This window comes from Amblyomma maculatum, unplaced genomic scaffold, assembly GCF_055883805.1.
Source record: "Amblyomma maculatum isolate TAMU_Amacu unplaced genomic scaffold, ASM5588380v1 scaffold_30, whole genome shotgun sequence".
NCBI classification, from domain to species: Eukaryota; Metazoa; Arthropoda; class Arachnida; order Ixodida; family Ixodidae; genus Amblyomma; species Amblyomma maculatum.
In genome coordinates, this window is record NW_028146755.1 from 128,848 (window position 1) to 150,268 (window position 21,421).

The 21,421-nt window shown below is 45.9% G+C and overlaps 1 long non-coding RNA gene across 1 annotated transcript in view; it reads right to left on the minus strand.

Annotated features, from left to right (window-relative positions):
* LOC146170864 (uncharacterized) overlaps positions 1-17,349 on the minus strand; it is a 79,178-nt gene extending 61,829 nt beyond the window's left edge. Inside the window, exons 1-2 of the long non-coding RNA XR_014703084.1 lie at positions 17,231-17,349; positions 7,416-7,567 (exon numbers count right to left, since the gene is read on the minus strand). This is a non-coding gene — a long non-coding RNA (uncharacterized LOC146170864). The remainder of the gene's footprint in view (positions 1-7,415; positions 7,568-17,230) is intronic.
* Positions 17,350-21,421: the final 4,072 nt, after the last annotated feature.

Below are 21,421 nucleotides of genomic sequence, written 5' to 3' on the forward strand. Positions count from 1 at the left end.
GCTTTATCTTGATCTTTTTTCGGCGCCTTTAAATTCAGCTCTGACAAGTGAAACTGGCATTCGGAGATCGGCAACCGCTGAGCCCCATTGCTAATATCGCCACCACCGAATCACTTCTTTCTCCGATTCAACTCAGCCCAATAAAGAGTTTATACCTGCGACGATCATCTCCTCATTTGTTGCCAACGGCACTCGTTACACCATAGGACCTCTGGTGGAGGTGCTCATCCCGACACCGTGACGTACCCCCGACCATATGGCACCCGCCGAACAGAAATCACTTTTGGCTTTTGTCCATCCCCGTGAGCCCCCCTGCTTCCAAGGACGACCAGATGAGGACTCGGAATTCTGGCTCTGCCTGTTTGAATTTGTGTCTCGTACAACGTCTGCTCTTGAAGACTCTGCCCGGATCTGGGTCGGAAACCATGATACTTGCTTGAAGGTTTAGGCGGCATTTAAATGAAATTCTTAATGGCTTTTGCAAACGTCGTCCGAAAAGAAAGAGCACATGTCCACCTTCACATCCCAATTCAACTCTCTGAATATTCAGTGCTCAATTATGTGGAAGGAAGGAAGCGTCTCTTTTGCCGTGCAGACCATGAAATGACTGAGGAAAGGAAAGTGAATTTTTTATAGCAGGGCGCCAAAGAATCCCTTTTTGTGTGCCTTTTGAGAAACCCGACCCAAATAGTCGCCGACTTCGAACAAGAAGCATCCTTAGCAGAACGGAAAAAAAATTACCCTCTTCCTCGAATCGACGTCACATTATATCGGGTGTGTAACGCTGTGCACTTCTCTTCAATGGACCTGAAGAACGAGTACGGGCGAATTGAGGTCGATGGAACAGACAGCGAGAAGACCGCTCACATCACACCAGATGGCCTTTTCAATTTTAAAGTAATTCCATTCGGCCTCTGCACCGCACCGGCGACATTCCAGCGAGTAATGGATGCCATACTAGCTTGCTTGAAATGGCAAATTTCTTTGGTATACCTAGAAAACGTTGTTGTCTTCTTTTCAAACTTTAAAAGCCATCTGAGAGGTTTTAGAACAGTTCTTGACGGAATCAAGTTGTCAGGTTTAACGCTGAAAGCAGAAAAGTGCCACTTCTTCCATGAAGAGATGTTGTTTCTGGGTCATATTGGTAGCAAGAAAAGAGTTCGCCCTGATCCGCAGAAAACAGCTGTTATCGCAGTTTCCACAGCTCGATGACAAGAAATCTGTAAACCGGTTCCTCTGACTGTGCGCTTAATACAACGATTTGTCAATGAGTTTTCGCACCTCGCCGAACCTTTGACGCAGCTTACAAGGGCAGATGTGCCACTTCAATCGAAAGCATCGCATGCGGAAGCCTTCGAGGGACTTAAGGGCCGCCTTTAGTCCCCTCCTGTCCTGGGCCACTTTGATGAGATTGCCGGAACTGAGATAGCGCCTAAGCAGGACGAGCTTAGGCGCTATTCTCGTTTGGATGAATGAAGGGCAGGAGAAAGTAATCGGCAACGCTAGCAGGTCCCTGTCAAAAGCCGAAGCCTATTACTCGAGGACAGAGGAGTGCCTCGCGATTATCTCGGCCACTTCAAAGTTCAGTCACTACCTCTAAGGTTGACCATTCAAGGTAGTGAGCGATCATCATGCGCTTCACTGGCTCGAAAATTTGAAGGATTCATCCGGCCGCCTTGCTAGGTGGAGCTTATGTATCCAAGAATTCAACATCAAAGTAGTCTACAAGTCAGGTTGCAAGCATTCCCATGCAGACTGCTTGTCCTGGGAGCCTGTGGACGCGCCCTCAAAAGACGATGACGATGCCTTCTTCGGACCGGTAAGCTCCAGCAGTTTCTTTGAACAGCAGCGCTCAGACCCTGAGTTGAAGGACCTGGCACACTACATTGAAGGAAAACTCGCCTCCACTCCTGCAGTGTTCAGATGTCAGCTGTTGTCCTTCGCGCTGCGCAATGATGTTTTTTTTGAAAAAATGCACCCAACAAGAACACATACCTCCTTGTGGTGCCAAAGAAACTCCGAAGGGGAATTTTGCAAGCGTTCTATGATGAGCCCACATCAGGGCACCTCGGCATGGCGAGCACGTTGCATGGGAACTGAGAGAGCTATTACTTACCGCGATTACCTGACGATTTGCCCAATGTTTGAAAACGGGCTGTGAGTGCCAGCAGCGCAAGATGCCACCGACCAGACCAGCTCGGCTACAGAACCCCATACCGCCCCTGACCAAACCCTTTCAATAAATTGGGAAACTATTCGGCCCCGATATCATCAGCGGGGAACAAGTAGATCATAATGGCCGCTGACTACCTCATCCGCTACGCCGAAGTGAAAGCCCTGCCTAATTGTGCCGCGACAGAAGTCGCAGAGTTCTTCATCGAGCCAATTCTGCTTTGACACGCGCCCATGAAGTGGTCATCACAGGCAGGGGTACATCATTTGCATTAGAGCTGACGGAAGCCATCCTACATTACAGTCTTACGATCCATGGACGAACAACTGCGTGCCATCCTTAAAAAAAGAGACTCAACAAAACGATTGCGGACATGACTGCCATGTACATACATCGACGCCGAACACAAGACCTGGGACGCCATTCTGCCTAAGTATATTCGCGTATAACACGGCCGTCCAGGTGACAACTAAGGCGACACTGTTAAAGCATGTGAGCGGCAGGAAGCCCACTACAACGCTCGAAACGATGCTGCTACAAGTGACGGAAGACGACCCTCTGTCACCACCACCTTCAGCGCGCAAAGGAAGCCCGATGACTCTCCCAACTGCGTTTAAAGGACCTAAAACGCTCCGACGCCTGAGGATACATTTGACGATGAGATGCACAGTAGAGGCCGGGAGACCATGTGTGGATTTAGACGCCGACACGGCAACGCGGACTGAGTGAAAAGCACTTGCGGTGGTACTTCGGCCCAAGCAAATTGAACAGCTCACCTATGAAGTTCTCTCCAACGGCACGACCACATCCCAGCGGCGCCGGGCGCGCCAAGAAATTGTTCATGTTGTGCGCCTAAAGCCTTATTACGCACGCTAAAGGGTCTAGTTATTTTTTTTGTTTACTTATCTCTGTTTATTTTATAAGCATTGAGGCAATGCCTTTTTAAGAGGGGTGGGGAGTATTACCGCGAACTGGTAAAAATTCATTTGTTCTTTTATGACAACCGCTGGCGTGGGACCTTATCATTGTTATTCTAGCCCGCGCATCGATTCTGTAGTTGTTCATGCTCCTTTTCGCAAGACGACGCTTTATAATTTTCTTTTTCGGGCAAGATGCGTCAGGATGTATCTCGAAGATTCTAGGCGCTCGCGTATGTTTCTACAATGTTCCAGGTCATGCTAGTCACTGTTTGCGGCTTTATATAGATCTCTCCTCGCAAACGTTAAATTCAACGCTGACAAGTTAAACTGGCATTCGCAGATCGACGACTGCTGTGCACGATTGTTGCTTTCGCCACCGCCGATTGCTTAGTTTGCTTGCGGGCGCAAGTAAGCCCAAAAAAGAGTTATCTTTGAGAAGATCGTCTGCTCATTTGTTGCCAACGGCATCGTCAAAACCGCGTGATAATATTTTCTATCTGGTACCACTTAGAAGGATCACTAATGTCATCTTCGCCTTGTTTTATGGCGGCACACAAATATAATGAAGGGCTATGCTTTCTGTTCAATAACATGAATACCAGAGTTTTACGAGAGCAGCCAGTAGATAGATGGCCCTGAGAATTGGGAGATATTTTCAGTCAATCGCTTGAGGGAGATTTTAATTCCGCCACTCTTAATGAAACTGTAACCTTTCTGACCTATCCTTAGTTCTCCGTGCAAGTCCAGGTATTCCTTTAAATGGCAGCCTCTACGTTGTCGTATATAAGAAATGTTTTCACGGCTATCCACGAAACATTATCTTTGTGCTGAATGGTTTCCAACATTTCAGTTCAGTTCAGTCGTGTCCGACTCTTCGTGACCCTATTGACCATGTCACGCCACGCTTTCCGGTCTCTCACCTCTCTTCCTATCATCACATAACTTCATCTGCAGTGCCTCGAGGACGCCATCAAACCATCGCGTTCGCTGCCTACCCCTTCTCCGGCGACCCTCAACCTTTCCCAACATCAGATCTTTCTCCAGCGACTCCTCTCTTCTCATCAGATGGCCAAAGTAGCTGAGCTTTAACTTTAGAATTTGGCCCTCCAATGAGCATTCAGGGTTTATGGTCGACAATATGACTTATTTGGTCTTCTGGGAGTCCAAGGAACTCTCAAGAGACTTCGCCAGCACCACAATTCAAACGCGTCAATTCTTCGGCGGTCAGCCTTTTTCACAGTCCAACACTCGCATCCATACATCACAACTGGAAAGACCATAGCACGAGTTATACGGATCTTGGTTGGCAGACTAATGTCTCTGCTCTTTGTTAGGCGGTCAAGGCTAACCATTGCTCTCTTTCCCAGAAGCAGGCGTCTCCTAATTTCATGGCTGCAGTCTCCTTTCGAATGTTCAGTTTAAGCCCAAACTTCTCACTCTCTTCTTGTACGCGCATCAGAAGTCTCTTGAGTTCCGCTTCACTTTCTGCCATTAAATTGGTATCATCCGCGTATCTAAGGTTGTTGATACGTTTTCCAGCAATCTTCACTCCAGCTGAAGACTCGTCCAGACCAGCCTTCCTCATGATGCACTCTGCATATAGGTTAAATAGGCAGGGCGACAGTGTGCAGCCTTGCCTCACTCCTTTCTCGATCGGAAACCAATCAGTAAGACCATGCCCAGTTCTGACTGTGGCTTCTTGCCCTTCATACAGGTTCCTGAGGAGACATGAGGTGAATTGGAACTCCCATCTCTTGGAGAGCTTGCCACAATCTGCTGTAATCTACGCAGTCAAACGCTTTCGCATAATCAATAAAGCAGAAGTAGATGAGTTTCTGGAACTCTCTTGCTTTTTCCATGATCCAGCGAAGGTTGCCAACTTGGTCTCTAGTTCCTCTGCCCTTGCGAAACCCAGCTTGCACGTCCAGAAGCTCCCGATCCACATACTGCTGCAGCCTACCTTGGAGGATTTTCAACATCACCTTGCTAGCATGCGAAATAAGCGCGATCGTGTGGTAGTTGGAACAATCTTTGGCACTGCCTTTCTTTGGAATGGGAATGTAAACTGACCTCCTCCAATCCTGTGGCCACTGCAGGGTTGTCCAAATCTTCTGACATAATGTATGCAGAATGTTAACAGCGTCATGATTGAGGTTTTCAAGCAACTCAGCTGGAATGCCATCAATTCCGCTAGCTTTGTTCTTAGCAAGGCTGGCTAAGGCCCATTCAACTTCACAATTCAGGATGCCCGGCTCGAGATCAGCGATCACAACCGTCTTATGTTGGGTTTGCACATTCGGGTCCTTCTTGTACAGTTCTTCTGTGTATTCCTGCCACCTCTTCTTTATCTCTGCGGCTTCAGTGAGGTCCTTGCCTCGTTTGTCCTTTATCACGCCCAGCTTAGCACAGAAGCTTCCTTTGATATCTTTGATTGTCTTATACAGGGCTCTTGTGTTCCTTAATTGGCTGTTGTCCTCAACTGCTTGGCACTGTATGTTCAGGAAGGCATTCTTATCTCTCCTTGCTATTTTCTGAAAATCCGCATTGAGAACCTTGTATCTTTCTCTTTCTCCCATACCCTTTGCCATCCTCCTTTCCTCAGCTATTTGCAAATCCTCTTTAGATAACCAGTTTGCTTTCTTGCATTTCTTTTGCTTTGGAACTACCTTAGCAGCAACTTCTTGTATTATATCGCGAACATCAGTCCACATCTTTTCGGGCTCTTCGTCTTCTAGATCTAATTCTTGAAATCGATTCCTCACTTCCACAGCATATTCTAATGAAACTTGATCCAGATTATACCTGAAAGGCCTTCTAGTTTTCTGCGTTCTCCTCAATCGAAGCTTAATCTTGGCAAGAAGAAGCTGATGATCGGTGCCACAATCGGCCCCAGGCCTTGTTTTTACTGCTTGTATAGCGCTTCTCCATCTTTGCCGGCAAATAATATAATCGATCTGATTCCTGTACAGACCGTCCGGTGAAGTCCATGTGTACAGGCGCCTCTTGTGCTGTTGAACATGAGTATTCGCTATGGTCAGGTTGTTTTCTTGACAAAACTTTACTAGCCTCTGCCCAGCTTCATTTGCCTCACCAAGACCGAACTTGCCTGTAATTCCGGACATTTCTTCACTCCCTACCTTAGCATTCCAGTCTCCTATGAGAAAAACGACGTCTAGTGATGGGGTGCGGTCTAAAAGGCATTGTAGGTCCGCATAAAATCTCTCAACGTCAGCTTCTTCAGCAGTAGTGGTCGGTGCATAGACTTGGATAACTGTTATGTTGAAAGGGTGACCTTGGATCCGAAGTGAAATCATTCGGTCGTTTTTGGGGTTGTACCCTAGCACTGCTTTGCCCATTCTTCTGTTTACTATGAGAGCGACCCCATTCCTTCTCTTGGATTCGTGCCCACAATAAAAGACATAATGGTCGCCGGAGTTAAATCATCAGATTCCGGTCCACTTGAGCTCGCTGATACCCAAGATATCAATGTTCAATCTGTCCATTTCTCGCTTGACGATATCCACTTTACCTTGCGTCATAGATCTTACATTCCATGTTGCTATGTGATACATCTCCTTGCAACATCGGATTTTCCGGTCGCTTCCCGACACATCCACAACTGAGCGTCCTTTTGGCTTTAGCCCAGCCGCTTCATTCATCCTGGAGCTACTAGGAATCGCCCTTTGCTCATCCCCAGTAACATGTGGGACGCCTTCCAACCTGGGGGGCTCATCTTCCGGCGCCATATCATTAATGGTATTGTGACTGGCCATAGGTTTTTCTTGGCAGGAAATACTGGAGTGGGTTGCCATTACCTTCTCCAGTGAATCACATTTTGTCAGAACTCTCTGCCGTGACTTGTCTATCTTGGGTGGCCCTACACAGCAGAGCTCACGACTTCATCGAGTTTCGCAAGCCCCTCCGCCACGACAAGGCAGTGATCCATGAAGGGGTTTACTGTGCTTTAAATTTACTGTGCTTTAAATTTCACCTTAAGGTATACCTGCGAAACCCCCAGGTTTTGTTAATACTGGCTCATAAAGATGCGTTTGTAATGCACGAAAACCTCCGCGCTGTTCAAAGACGAAAACCCTTCACCCGCCGCAATATCAGAGATGAAAACCGATTAGCTGCCTTAATCGTTATTGTTCAAACACCCAGCCATTTAGCACCCTCTTTCTTTGTACAGATGAGCGAATCACAATAATATCTGCAGGCATTTCTTTATGTTTCATGCCTCTAATTGTTCTTGCAATTACCTTCTAGTGTGCAGCTGAAGGACCATTGCGGAGTTATGTATTCTGAGAATTGATATCGCTTACCATTTCCCTTTGACTTTGTATCCACGTTCCAGAAAATACCGGTACCCTTCACTCGGCCCAGTGGGCTCTATATATGTGCATATTACATCAGCCCTCTACATATCGTCTTTAGTTCGAAGATACAAGTAAATTCTTTCGGTGGTGTTTAGAGCCTGCAAGAAATATAATACATATTATTATCTGATATGTTTCGCTTTTGCCTATACGAAAGTATGTAGCACCTTTTGGATAAGAGCATGTACATGCACTGGGTTTGGTTCCCTGTTGGTTTATGATCCGTCAAGAGCCCTGCCCGTATTACAGAGTTATACACATGTGCATCGGAAATGCATACAGGCACGTAAACGCTGCGCTTGTTTGCCTGCACCGATGCAGCCAAATGAACGCTGACTTCTAAACAGTTTGTAAACTCTCTGGTTGACCGTACTACGCCGAGTTTCAATGAAAAACATAATCCTAGTACAAAGTTTCAATGTCTGTATTAAACTTGATAAGATTACCCGATTATCAAGTCACCCAGTTTCGCCCCTCAGTTTTACGCTCATCACTTTCTCCATACAGCCCCTGTTTAAGCATATTCAACTATACCTGCTTGAGATACACAGTTCAATACACTGTTCTGTGTAAGATTTGTTAAGGAGGAATCCAAGATTTCCAAACGAAATTACAATATGCTTAATTTTATCAAGTGTATTATGGTCACCACTAGCTTTACAACTAGAACACCGATGCCATCTTTACAACGTCCCAAGCAATGTATAACAATAAGGGTGTTCAATAAAACCATGCAGGCAATGTATTTACTGAGTTAACATATTGTCACGCTACTGACGACGATGAAGGATTGTGACGATGTGTCAGAAGAGGAGGAAGAAGCGTTGGTTTCTGGGGGCTAGTTGGCTTCACCTTGACCCGCTGCCACAGCCCTGTAAATAAACACCCCCTTTCTGATTTCACCGTAACAATATTGTCACAATGCAGCAAGCCGATGAAAATAGGAGAACAGAGGACAGAGAGAAGATGCTCGATGGCCGTGAGATGACGTTTAATGAATATGTTAGCGAGCCTAGCGCGAGCGCTCCTGCCCGCGGCACTGCCCGGTTCGTTTTCCTTTTTCTCGTCCGTAAGATGACCCGGGGCCACCGAGCGATCATCTCGATCGTGGACGGGGAAGTTTAGCGATGTTGATGATTCCATAGTATGATGATGGGCATGTCTCGATGCTTGAAGGAGAAGAGGAAGAAGGAACAATAGAACGGCTTGCCGGCACCATGATTTCCGATGAACTTTGGCCCAGGACACTCTCGAGCCACACGTTGCCCCGACTTGATGGCGGAGGCCAAGGCACGCACCGCATGACATAGGCGGGGGAGGTTGTTTTCAAGTGTAGTGGTGCCTTGGGTCGTGGGGTCTTTGGTAGGCACATCTGGTCAGTGAGGTCACTTATGGTCTGTCGGGTCTCTTCTTGTGTCTTATGGTCATGTGTGGCGTCTCGGGTCAGTCTCTCCTTCGTCGTGTCTTGTGGTCGGGGGGGGGGGGGGGGCGGAGGAACGGCACGGTCTTGCTGGATCCGGCAGGCTGGGGAACAGCCATGCGATGACTCCTAACCTTTCACCGACGGCGTAAGAAGTGGCAGGGCGCCGCAGCTCCGGACCGGGATGAGGGGGTGATGATGAAGTACCCAGCACCTCCAACGAAAAGTTACGATGCAGCAAGCCGATGAGAACAGGAGAACAAAGGACAGATAGAAGATGCTCGATGGCCGTGAGAAGACGCTTAATGAATATCTTAGCGAGCCTAGCTTGAGCGCTCCTGCCTCCGGTACTGCCCGCTTATTCTTCCTTTTTCTCGTCCGTAACAATATTTATTAATTTTGCGCTGTGAAAATGAGGGGTATTTTGTATCCCCCCAAAGTAAGCTATATTATCTCAAATTTAAGAGAATCTTCCTTTAGGCCTGCTTTAGCTACGATTGTTGATGTGAGCGTCTGGCCCGCGGTTTACATCACCGAAGAAAATCAACACTTGTTCAGTGGGCGATGCCTTGACTAACCCCTTCGTCAGGGCGAATATGCGATAGAAAGGTGGCTGCTACAATTGAAGCATATTGCAAATGGCACCAGGCCATCAGGGAAACTTCTGGCAGGTGTTCACAGCAGCCCAGAAATCGTACAAACGTTGATTCATAAAAAATATTGTTAGTGCCAAAATGAGCCCAACGTGAAACTAAAAAGAGCCCTTCGCCTGAACTAAATACTCAACAGCCTGGGAAAATGCTGCAATGCTGTCGGACAGATATCATCACCAGACAACTTGTTCACAAAATTTCGATTTCTATGTTTGCCTTATTCCAGCCTAAGGAAGATTGAAGGTAAGATGAAAGATCGAATGAGGTCCCCAGGATTATCTTTCATTATTACTCGTATATACACTCGCAACAGGTGAAAGCTTGGAACATATTAATTAAATTTCCCTGTCCTGAGCCAGCAGCGGCTTGTCAAGTCAGATCATTGTTTAGTATTTTAAAGGAATGTAGTTTGACCCTTCTTGCACATGGTCGTTTTTTGGAGTGGTGCGTTCGAAATCATTATACGCGAGTCATTTTCAGAATTCTTTTGCAGCCGCAGGTTACGTTGTAACTGAATTTATTTTCGAGTTATATTTCAGTTTCTAATTCCGTATGGATGGTTTGACAATAAATAGTCGTTCAGGTCTCTGAAGCGTCGTATAAACTGCAATAAAGTACCTAATATGCTGCCATTCTTCAAATGTGTCATCAATGGAACCATGGTTGAATCCATGGAATGAAAACAAACGTATCAGCGCTTTTTGTTGTTCGACTAATAGGGACATAGGTCAGTGTGAAACCGATTTCAGAGTCCTTGAAACTTCTAACAATGGAAACTCATATGATGCAAATTCAGCATACACTCCTCTGTGATGAAGTATTATTGGAAACAAAACGCTGACATAAATTTGCCTGCCTCATTGCAGCGGATACTTAGGTCTAACGAGGCGGGCGCATTTCAATGGCGGCGAAACGAAAACCCCTCTTTATGTCATTACACTCTTATTTTGAGTCATTTCGGGACGTTAAGATGTGTAAGTTTTTGGATGTATTTATCGCTTCTTTTAAGCTGCAGTAGCAACAGCCTCACTTTGGATAAATATCACATTGAACACCCTTGCTGCCTTTCACCCGTCGTGGAGGTGCGTTTGTTTTGCTTGAATCATTTCATATGGTGTGTACATGTGCCACTAAGGATGTCGGCCATTCAGATTCCTTTATAAATGCTATAGCTAATCTTGGTGAACACATACATGAGAACCATGATCCGAAAATGCGGGCGTCCCACCGCCTGAAGTGCTACAAGAAGCATGTAACACCTCTTGTGCATTTTATGAGACTCCAATATGAATAGTTTCAATGGCCCTTTCTGATTAATCCACAAGGGTGGTTTACACAACGCACATAAAGTACCTAAGGCCTTAAGTCAGAGATGATATTAACCCTTCAAGGGGGCCTGTTAAAATTTTGTTCGAGCCACAAGTGCACCATAAAACCACATGTGCTAATAGAGGCGCATTGCGTAAGCAAGTCAATATTATTGACACCTTTTCATTATTTCGTAGAGCTGTGATCCAGTCAAAAACTATTTCTTATGTTATATTTATTCAATGAGTAAATCAGAGGCTCGTCCAGTATAGCATGCAGTTGAATTATAAGCACTTCTATAAAAATTAGCTGAATGATCAAATATGCTCTGAAAAGTAATTGAATTATTAAACACGTTTTTTATTGAACAAAACTATTTTAATAGGGCGGTCTATGTCTGGGATTATTACCTTCCAGTAAGTAGTGGTGCTTCTTTACCATTTCCAGCATATCTCTGCATTTCGTAAACTGATGATTTCTTCTGAGGCTATTCTGCATACGTCTAGTATCCGGGCTGTATAATTTATCCGCATATGTTGTTTGTGCGTCAGTATCATTGGACAAGTTTTGCGAGATGTCCGTTGAAGTGCTTATCAAGACATTGTCACCAGTGATTTTTGCACAACTGAGATTTGCGCATTAATTCTTGCGCGCAAATTTTCTAGTGAAATATATCTTCATGCTTATTTGCGATGACAGAAAATTGCTGTTGGGAGCTGGTGTACATTAGCCTGCTTTGAAAGGAGTGGTTAACTATAAGAGTTCAGCTGTTAAAACACCCATCACTTTCTTATGTGGCGATCGTACCCCTTCGATCTGCAGTGCTTACTTGACTTCCGAGCTGTCAATTCTTAAAGCTCCTTATCTCGATTATTCGCGGCTATAAAAAGTTATCATGTTCTTTACATTCCCTTTATGGCCTGAATGATAGTGTGCATGTGGTCAAATGTGATGTAGCATGTAGAATAGCTTGCCTGAGTAATAGCTTTATTCTAGTTAAAACGTCTTCTGTTTATAGCACTGAACACCGAGCCACATTTATAGCTGACCAGCCTCTATTTGTCAATCCATCGACGTTCAGTTTCTTGCGGATTAAATCAATATAAACACATTTTAGAGACCCCTTTATTAACAAAGTCATGAGGTATATTGAGTAAAAAGGGGCAAGTCTTTTTATGTACGGTGACATACTGTCCTTCCAAATGCCTTTCGTTCCCTTGTAGCACCAAAATGATCCGAGATCTTAGATTTCGTCTAAAGCTTTGCCTATTTCTCTTCATGATTAATGCTTTATTATTAAGGTCATGGCTACTATGCCTACAGTATAGATCTATGCAAAACCACTTGCTAGCATATCTAACCTACATCTGCCAGAAAATTTTTATCTATATCTCTATATGTCTCTGTCTTTGTATGCGTGTTTTTCTCAATTTTTTCTAGTCATATGCATACAATATTTCATTTAGCATTCACTTTTTAATTTACATATGAAATTCGTCTGTAGATGACGTACCTTATGTTTTTTCACTATTTCATAGCTCTATGAATTCTCTTCTCAGGGGCAGGTTGGCTGCTTCCACCTTTCATAGTCAGATGTTTACCTTTTTAAATACTCTAACTTTCCTAATTAATTCAGTACTTCAACCTCGCAATCGTAATCACATCATATAATTCGTTTGCCTAAGAATAACATGTTTAAAATGTCACACCACTGACCAAATATATTGGAAATGAAGGGCTCTTGCTCTGTGTGGTTATGATGTAGAGCTACAACTAAGAAACGAGAATGTGTAACTGATTCGGCTCGGAATGTCGCACAAAAAAACGACTTAGCTGGCCCTTCACGGCGAAGTACTGTATTTGTTACTGGTCACCTCGGAAGAAATATCACCGATTCTCTTAAATGCATAGTGTTCTCTATTCTTTGAACAGAGCTCGCATTGTTTTATATCGTTTGAACTCTCACCGCTGCACCCATCAGCAAAATCCAACCTGGCTTCTGGAACTCAGCAACGGCGCGAAGCTTGGCAGGATCTGGAAGTACGCCGTGCTTGGAAACTACGTGACCTAAAATCGTGACTTCACGGCCAACAAAGCGAAACTTTTTCAGGTTAAGTTAGAACCCAGCTTGGGTCAAACAGTTCAACACGCACTCCAAACGCAGAAGGTAGCTCTCGAAATCAGAAGAGAAGACTACAATGTCATCTGAATAGCAGAGACAAGTTTTCCACTTTAGGCCATGGAGTATCGAATCCATCATGCGCTCAAAAGTGGCTGGCGCGTTAAAGTCCAAAGGGCATGACGTTGAATTCGTATAGGCCATAAGGTGTTACAAAAGCAGTCTTGGCGTGTGCGGCATCCGCAAGAGGTACTTGCCAATATCCTGATCGCAGGTCTAACGACGAAGAGAATTCAGCTCCTTGTAAACAGTCTATGGCGTCAGAAATTCGAGCTAGCGGATAGACGTCTTGGCATGTGATGTTGCTAAGGCGCCGTTCATAGACGCAAAACCGTATAATGCCATCCTTTTTCTTGAGAAGGACAAAAGGCGAGACCCACGGACTACTGGATGGTTGAATGACATCATGCTGAAGCATGTCGTCGACTTGGTCTTCAATAATCTGTCGCTCAGCTACCGAAACAGAGTATGGGCACTGACGTAGCGGCTTGTGGGTGCCGGTATCAATCTCGTGGGTGACGGTAGCTGTGCGGCCGAGGTGGTTTTTTGAAATATCGAACGAAGAGCGATACTTCTCCAGTAAATGAATAAGTTGGGAGTGCTGTTGTGGGTCGAGGCTTGCGTCGACAAGACCAACAAAGACTTCGGCTGCATCGGAAAAAGTAGCCTCAGGCAAAGTAAGTGAGACGACAGAAAGAGAGGAATCAGTGCAATTGTCTGGGATTATCACGCCATCGATGAGGTGTACAATACCAAGGCACTCACCTCGGAGGAACGAGCAGGGGCTCAGCAAAGGGTTGGAAACCTGAATTAGGCTGCTGCCGTCTTGGAAAGTGAGCACAGAGTATGGTAGAAGCAGGGCGTGGCGTTTTGCGAAGCTCTCGGGCGGGGAGAAAATGACGGCGCTGTCAGGTGCGGAGAGGCAGGAAACAGGAACTGTAATAGATGAGCGCGGAGGGACCTCAATGTCGGCAGTCATAGTAAGCTTGCTGGGCGCACGAAACAAATCGATATCTGAAGGGGCGTTGCAAGTTAGAAGTTCGATTTCTGCGCGAGCGCAGTTGATAGTGGCGTGATGGTTGCGGAGAAAGTCCCAACTTAAAATAAGGTCATCTGAGCACGACGACAGAACGACAAATTCTATACTATATAGGAAGCTTTGAATGAAATCCCTGGCTGTGCGAGCCGCCAAAGGCAAGACACGCTGAGCATTAGCAGTGTGAAGCGAATGGTCAGGTAAAGGCGTCGTCACTTTTTGTAGCCTGCGGCATAGTTTTCGGCTCATCACAGACACAGCAGCGCCAGTATCCACAAGGGCTAAGACAGTCACGCCCTCCACAACTTCAATCACATTCGCAGAGGCGAAACGAGGCCTTATATTATTCGACACGCTCGCAGTTCTTGCCTCGGGAACTGCGCTAATCAGTTTTCCCGAGGCTCGTTGGTGTAGCGACGCATCAGTTAAATCGAGCGCCTCGGTGATGGAGAGCAGCGGCGACCAGGTGGTCGATCGGTAGCGGATGTGCGATTGTGTGATTCGGGGCTGGGGCGTCTGAGGATGTCGGCGTACGTAGCGGCCGCTGCGACTGGAACCTGCTGAGCAGTGATCGGTAGCGCCTCAGCCACTTGATCCCCAATCACAGCTTGAAGGCTTGGGGCTAGGTTAGAAGGAGGGACCTGAACGCTTTGCAGAATGGATAATTGTCGGGCGGCCTCCTCGCGCACAAAGTCCTTGATCTGTTCAAGCAGCGTGCTGCTGGTCGCCGACACAGCCAAGCTTGATGGTAAATCAGGCTGTATGGATGGTGGTGGGGCTGAAATGCGCTGCTTGCAGAGCTCATCTTATATCTGACAAAGCGTGAAGACTTCAGCAACGGTGTTGGGGCTGCGAGCGACAAGCATATGAAAGGTGTATTCTTCGATGCCACTTAAAATATCCCCGATACGAGCAGTTTCCGGCATGGACGGGTCGATACATGTGCACAGACTCACAACATCTTCTACATATCTGGTGAAGGATTCACCGTGTTGCTGGCGTCTAGATTTCAGGCGCTGTTCTGCGCGCAGCTTTCGCACAGCAGGGCGGCCAAAGATAGCATGCAAGGCACGCTTTAAGGCTGACCAGGTGGTGAACTTTGCTTCGTGGATGTGGTACCAGAGACTGGCAATGTCCGTCAGGTAGAATACGACGTTGTTGAGCTTCAGAGCTTCGTCCCAATGATTGTGGCCGCTTGCCCGCTCGTAAGAGGCAAGCCAATCCTCCACATCGTGATCATCAGTCCCGCTGAATATGGCCGGGTCCCACTGTCGGAGCACTCCTGGGCAAACGACGGGAGTTGGCGAAGAAGCAGAAGGCTGGCTCACATCGGTCGTCATTGTAGGTGCGATGGTGCGGCTGCGTAGCTCCAGGATGGTAGAGGAAGGGTCAAATCAGCACACTCCACCAAGTTGTAACGAGGTTTCTTAGCCTGATCTTAGATCCGAGAGATCTCCCTGAAGCGTCAGTCCGAGGCTTCTTCTTCAACAGCAGGATCTCGCGCCGTGCGCTCGCGGTGCGCATGCCTCCGAAACTCATCGTCGTCTTTACAATTACAATATTGTGCCATTTCAATGTTGTTTTTAAGAGTTCTTTGTCATATGCCCCCAAAAAACTCAGCATCACTGCCCAGAATAAAGCTATAATCAATTGTCTCAGGCACGTTACACAGACGGCAGTTCACATTCCAGGGCGCGAACATCCGCTTGTCATGAAGGAATGCTTTGACAGGCAACGTCGCTGTGCGTAGTTTCAAGAAGAACATTTTTGCGGCTGCCTGAATGCACATTTTCCTAATATGCTATAGAACAGTGCTGTTCAATAAACCCAGATAAGGCTGCCGATACAACGTTGCAGGGAACAGACTCAGTTAGAACCGTGGTCATCTGCTTTCTCCAGAGGCTATACAGGTACTTTATCGAGAAACGCACAGTGAGAAAATAAAACCTATCAGAAACCTCCTTATGCAACCCCCTTAAAGGCCCCTCACGAGCCTGCCCAGTCGGGGCGAATAACTTAGGCAAACGAGGACTAAGACGCCTAATGAGCACAGCTACAAGAAACGGGTAGTTTGCCGATTTGAAAAAGAAAAATCGGGAGATAAATTGATGCATAAACAAGAAAACAAAGTCCACTCCACCACACTCTAAGGGAGGGAACAAGTTGTCACGCCGTATGGGCTCCCACTGAGAGCGCCACAAAAATGTTGCTAATATTTTGTGTATTACTTGTACCTTTCTCCTTGTGCAAAGCAAGACTTGAAAGGCAAACACAAGCTTTGTAAACAAAAATATGTTACAGACCTGTGCCCTAGCAAACACTGAGAGCTCCCTACAGATCAAAGCCTGTGTTCTGCGCCGCATAGGTACGATTTGTGGATCCCAGTAGGCTGCACTGCTGCGAAATTGGTACAGAGCAACACCTAGGTGCAGAATATGACTACAGTCTCAGCATATGCCTCTAAACTGAACCCCTATGTACAGAAAAGACTACAGTCCCAGCATATTCCTCCGAACTGGCTTGGACTAGCGCCCCAAAGGCTCAAGCAAAAGCCTTTGGATTTATCTAAACTAAGAGCCGCGCCTGACGCATCGCTGAACTGTTCAGTCAAGTGTAATGCCTCAAGTACACTCTTTTTGTCAGAACAAAAGAGGGCGACATCGCCAGCCTAGACTAACATCTTAACTTCACTTTGAGCCAGAGAGAAACCATGAATGGCTGCACTGTTAATTATACGGAGACGCAGGGATTTTAAATATAAGGCATACAACAATGCAGACAGCGATCATCCTTGACGAACAGATGATTCCAGTGGTATAGCTTTCGTTAGCTCCTGATTAACAATTAGTCTTGTATATGTGTTCATATAGTACAGCCCTATGTTTCTGACAAAAACGTCCGCAATGTTTGCATTTTCCAAGACCGCGAGCAAGACATCGTGCCGAACTTTATCCAATGCTACCGCCAGGTCAATTTGAATCGGAGCTACTTGGCCCATCTCACCTGATACTGTCTCCATTACTGAACGCGCAATATGGAGTGCGCTGCAAAAGTATTATTTGTGGAATACATTAAAATAGGATAAAATAGGACTGTGTCTATAATTCTTCAATAAACACACATCGGCATTCCTATGTCTCTACTGAATATTAGAATTTACCTCACCTGTTCTACGTGCTCCAGCCTGACTGCATAAGTACTGAAGGCAAGCGTAATAAGTATATGGATTTGAAACCAGCGCATTGTGATACAGAAGTGAATATTCGAGGTTGCTGTTAAACTAATGCAAGCTAATTGCAAGAGGACCGCTTATATATGCCCCTTTTGCAGCATAAGTTGCAAATGCTGTCATTATTTAAATTTTTTTTTCTTCTTCATGAAACAGAATTCGCTGTTTATGCAAATATAATGGGGGATTCTCGGAAAAACGAACATTGTCGTGCCCAGAATCCAAGAAAAAGCATTGCGCCTCACATCTGAAGAAAGTCGTAAGGAAATATCAAGCGCTATTTTACATTGTGGAGAAATATTACATCAGTATGCACACTGGAAAATATGGGCGACAACACCCTAGCAAGCAATAATTTTGCTCCACCGCTGGACGAAAGTATGACTGATTTTCCGCACCCTAATTTGAGCGGACCTCAAAGCGGACAGCGGGCTTGAAAAATTCCACAGAATGTGTGAACACTAACAAAATGTTTAGATGCAGTTATCGAAACCAGCACAGTTACGTAATGGTAGACACACAAAACAGAGCACTCTTCAGAAGTGAATAAGTTGCTGCTTAGCTAAGAAACGAGCTCCGATTTGGAGCACCCACTTTACCGGCTCTGCAATCTTCCAATGGAGTCGCTATATTATCCTAAATCATGATTGTAGGATATAAGTTAAAAACCTCCTTATTGATATAAACCTTGATATTGACATTTTTGTCAGTTCCCTTTCAGTTATTTTTGCCTTAATAATAGCCTGACAATCTGTTTCATTGGCCAGCTCTGAATATTTTGCCGTAGCGACAAAAACAAAGTTCAAGCGACAAACAATGTTATTTGAAGTTGTGTTTCATGGTTAATATGATTTATGCGTGCCGGTGTGCACCTGGAAGAACAATGAAATATATTCCTGCAACGGCGGCAGTGAATCTGGGGATCTGGATGTGCCCAAGTTTCAGGCTGCAAGAAGAATGTTCGCGCGGGCGCTTCACCAAAGTTAAGCTTCTGGAACATACGCAACTAAGTCACTATACAGATCCCGCCTTATTGACCGGTGACACAGATAAGCCATCCTAATGGAGGACAGAAAACTGACCTGGCGCTTTGGGAGCGTCTGGAGCTTAGTAATCAGGGTTAACGATGAATGGGCACAGCCATAAGTTCAATGATCACCACCACTTCTGCTATGTAGCTTTGGCTGTTAATTTACCGCATTTTGAGTGTGGGAGGAGGATGTTAGTGAAGTTGTTTCAGTGAAGGCTCTGCTCCTAAACAAACGTGTCTCTGATAAAATGCACAGTCGCTGCCTGTAGAAACTTGAAAATGAGAACAATAATCTAACGGAAGGTGAAGAACACTAGAATGCAAGTACTTAGGCACATGCACATGATTATAGGAACCTAACCAAACAATTAAATTTGCTTTTAGACGCGTTCGATGACGTACGACACTCTTTCGTCGGAATGGGAGGATCATGCAGGTATCAATTTCACTAATCCTCCCATCTCCAACGAGAAACCATGGTCGGCACTTTCCGACAAGTCGACCATGTGACATGGTCGGGATGGGATCGACCATGTGATGGGATCACCCTCTCATCTCGCACCCTCATACGTTTCGCGGTGTTTTAAAAATACTTCGCCTCGGTTGTCAGATTTCACATTGCCAAGATCTGTTCCAGGGTGTTCATGGTTGACCTGTACCGAATAAAGAAATCACAGATTACCCGTGAAATTATAAAACTGCTATGGAATAATTCGCTTCCATGTATTCCTACGGGCACTAAGCCTACTTTTCACCCCCACACGGCCCACGTTGGCGACAGAAGCGCAACCGCATCTTGCTTACGTCAAAGATCGGTGTTGGTCTATAAGGAAACGCAGAACGCGTCCTTTGCTGACGCCATTGTATTCAGCCACGTATATTCTCACATCGACCTTTGCTGCAGAGTGGTCTTTATTGCAAAGGGGTGTTTTTGACATTTTGTATTTGCTCCTACCAAGAAGGCAGTTCAGTATATTTGAAAACGACTTTCAACATATATTGTATTCATGATTACGCTTAAAATATATTAAAAATATATTTTCTAAATTTCTAGGTCAATATTTGCAATATTGTAATGTATTTTTAAAATATGTCATAAAATCCTATTGAAAGTACACTTCGAATACAATTAGAATAGCTGGAAACTACATATGCGTTTTTAGTATGATTGCGACGCATTACAAATTTACTTTTCTAAATATCAGAATAATTTACCTGAAGTACATTTCAAGCCTTTATTGATGTTCAAAATGCATTTTTGAAATCTGTCGAAAATGCTAGACCTGAAAGTACGCTTTTTGCTTACTTCGAATACATGAAAATTTCATATGTGGCTATAGAGCATTGTGCCGGTGTTAGTCGGAATGGTCGGGCGCGACGTATATGGAGAGCATGCCGCCCATGGTGCGGCTAACCTTCCTGTCAAACCATTCGTATGTCGATGGTATGTCATATTAGTCCGGTGAGTGATGGTACATTTTGCTATAGATATTCTACTATCACCAAAATGAATCCAAGCCCTCTCTTGCACAGCAGAATGAAGTAAGATGAAAGATGCATCACGGGATGCCGTAGCCTAAGAGACCACCGCAATTTATACGTAACGTGTCAGGTGATCACTGGTTACGATATCCCAGCGGTTGCCGGAAGCACTTCGTGAAAGGGGCCCATATATAGGTCGATCCCAAGGCGGCCGCGAGAGGCAAGGAAGAGGCTGCATCAGACCCACGGAGGTGTGATGAGCAGACTTGCGGCGTTGGCAGTTGACGTACGATCGGACTTACTTGCGAACGTAGATAAACATACCATGTCAATTTTAGCGAAGGCGAAGCTGTATGTGTTAAAGGTGCCATTGAGCGTACTGTGGGTCATCGCGAAAGAGTGTGCAGATTTCTAACATCACATTTGCAGAAATGACAAGCAGCCATGTTCGACCGTCAGAGCTGTACTTATGGCGGTACAGGAGGCCGTCGCGAATGAAGTGAGCAGCCTAGCGGCGGAGAGCACGAGGTTCTGTTGAGGCTGATTGATCCAAAAGAAACCTGATAAGACATTTGCAGAAATGACAAGTAGCCATGTTCGACCGTCAGAGCTGTACTTATGGCGGTGCAGGAGGCCGTCGCGAATGAAGTGAGCAGCCTAGCGGCGGAGAGCACGAGGTTCTGTTGAGGCTGATTGATCCAAAAGAAACTTGATAAGTCTAGCTATCCAAATATCCTCTTGCTTGCCAGTGTTGTTGTGCAACAGATATGTCAACGATGACATTTGATGTGAGAGCGACAGGCACTGAGAAGTGGTAGGGGAGAGAGGGACAAGGTGTTGGAATCGTGCTTCCGGCCGAAGGTATAGACGACAGGAATATCGCACTCTTGGAGACGGGGGACCCATTGGGCTGCCTGCCTGTAGGGTATTTAAGGAGGAAGCCAAAACAAGGATGCGGGTCCGTCATTATGTCGAAAGGGCCGTCGTACGTGTAAGGGCGAAACCTGGAGATCACCCAAATGATGGCTTTGGTTAATAAACGGCCCGTCTAGGCAACGATGTATTCTTCAAAACTGGGTTTGCATGTCGTAGGAACAGCGCCTAAGCCGACGCAACTGGATGTGGTATGTAGTTCAGTGGAAGGAATAGTATCGAAGTGCCACAAAATTGGGAGCGAGACGAGGAAACGGCGCAATTAATGAACGTGGTGTCACATGCGTTTAATCGAAGTGTTCAGGTCATTGTCCCTACGCAGGAGGGTCTTCAGAGGCGCGATGATAGTGACGAAATTTCGGACAGACCATTAGCTGGGGTTTAGCTTTAGTTAAACCAGGTAGGTTACGTAAGCAATACTAGCATGGCTAGGCTTAGGATTCACCTTATGACGTAGTAAGTTGTGCTTGCATAATCCTTATTCCGAAGCAGCAGACGAGAGAGCGGCCACAGCAGCGCCCTACACGGCAGCGCTGCCGCTACATCTGTGGCGCGCCGTGGCTACCGGCTGCGAACACGCGACGACTTGAGCTAACAGCCCAACAGCAGCTGCTCATGGCGATGGCAGCGTCTCCAGTCGGCAGCGGCCGCTCCATCTGCGGCGCACCGTGGCTACCGGCCG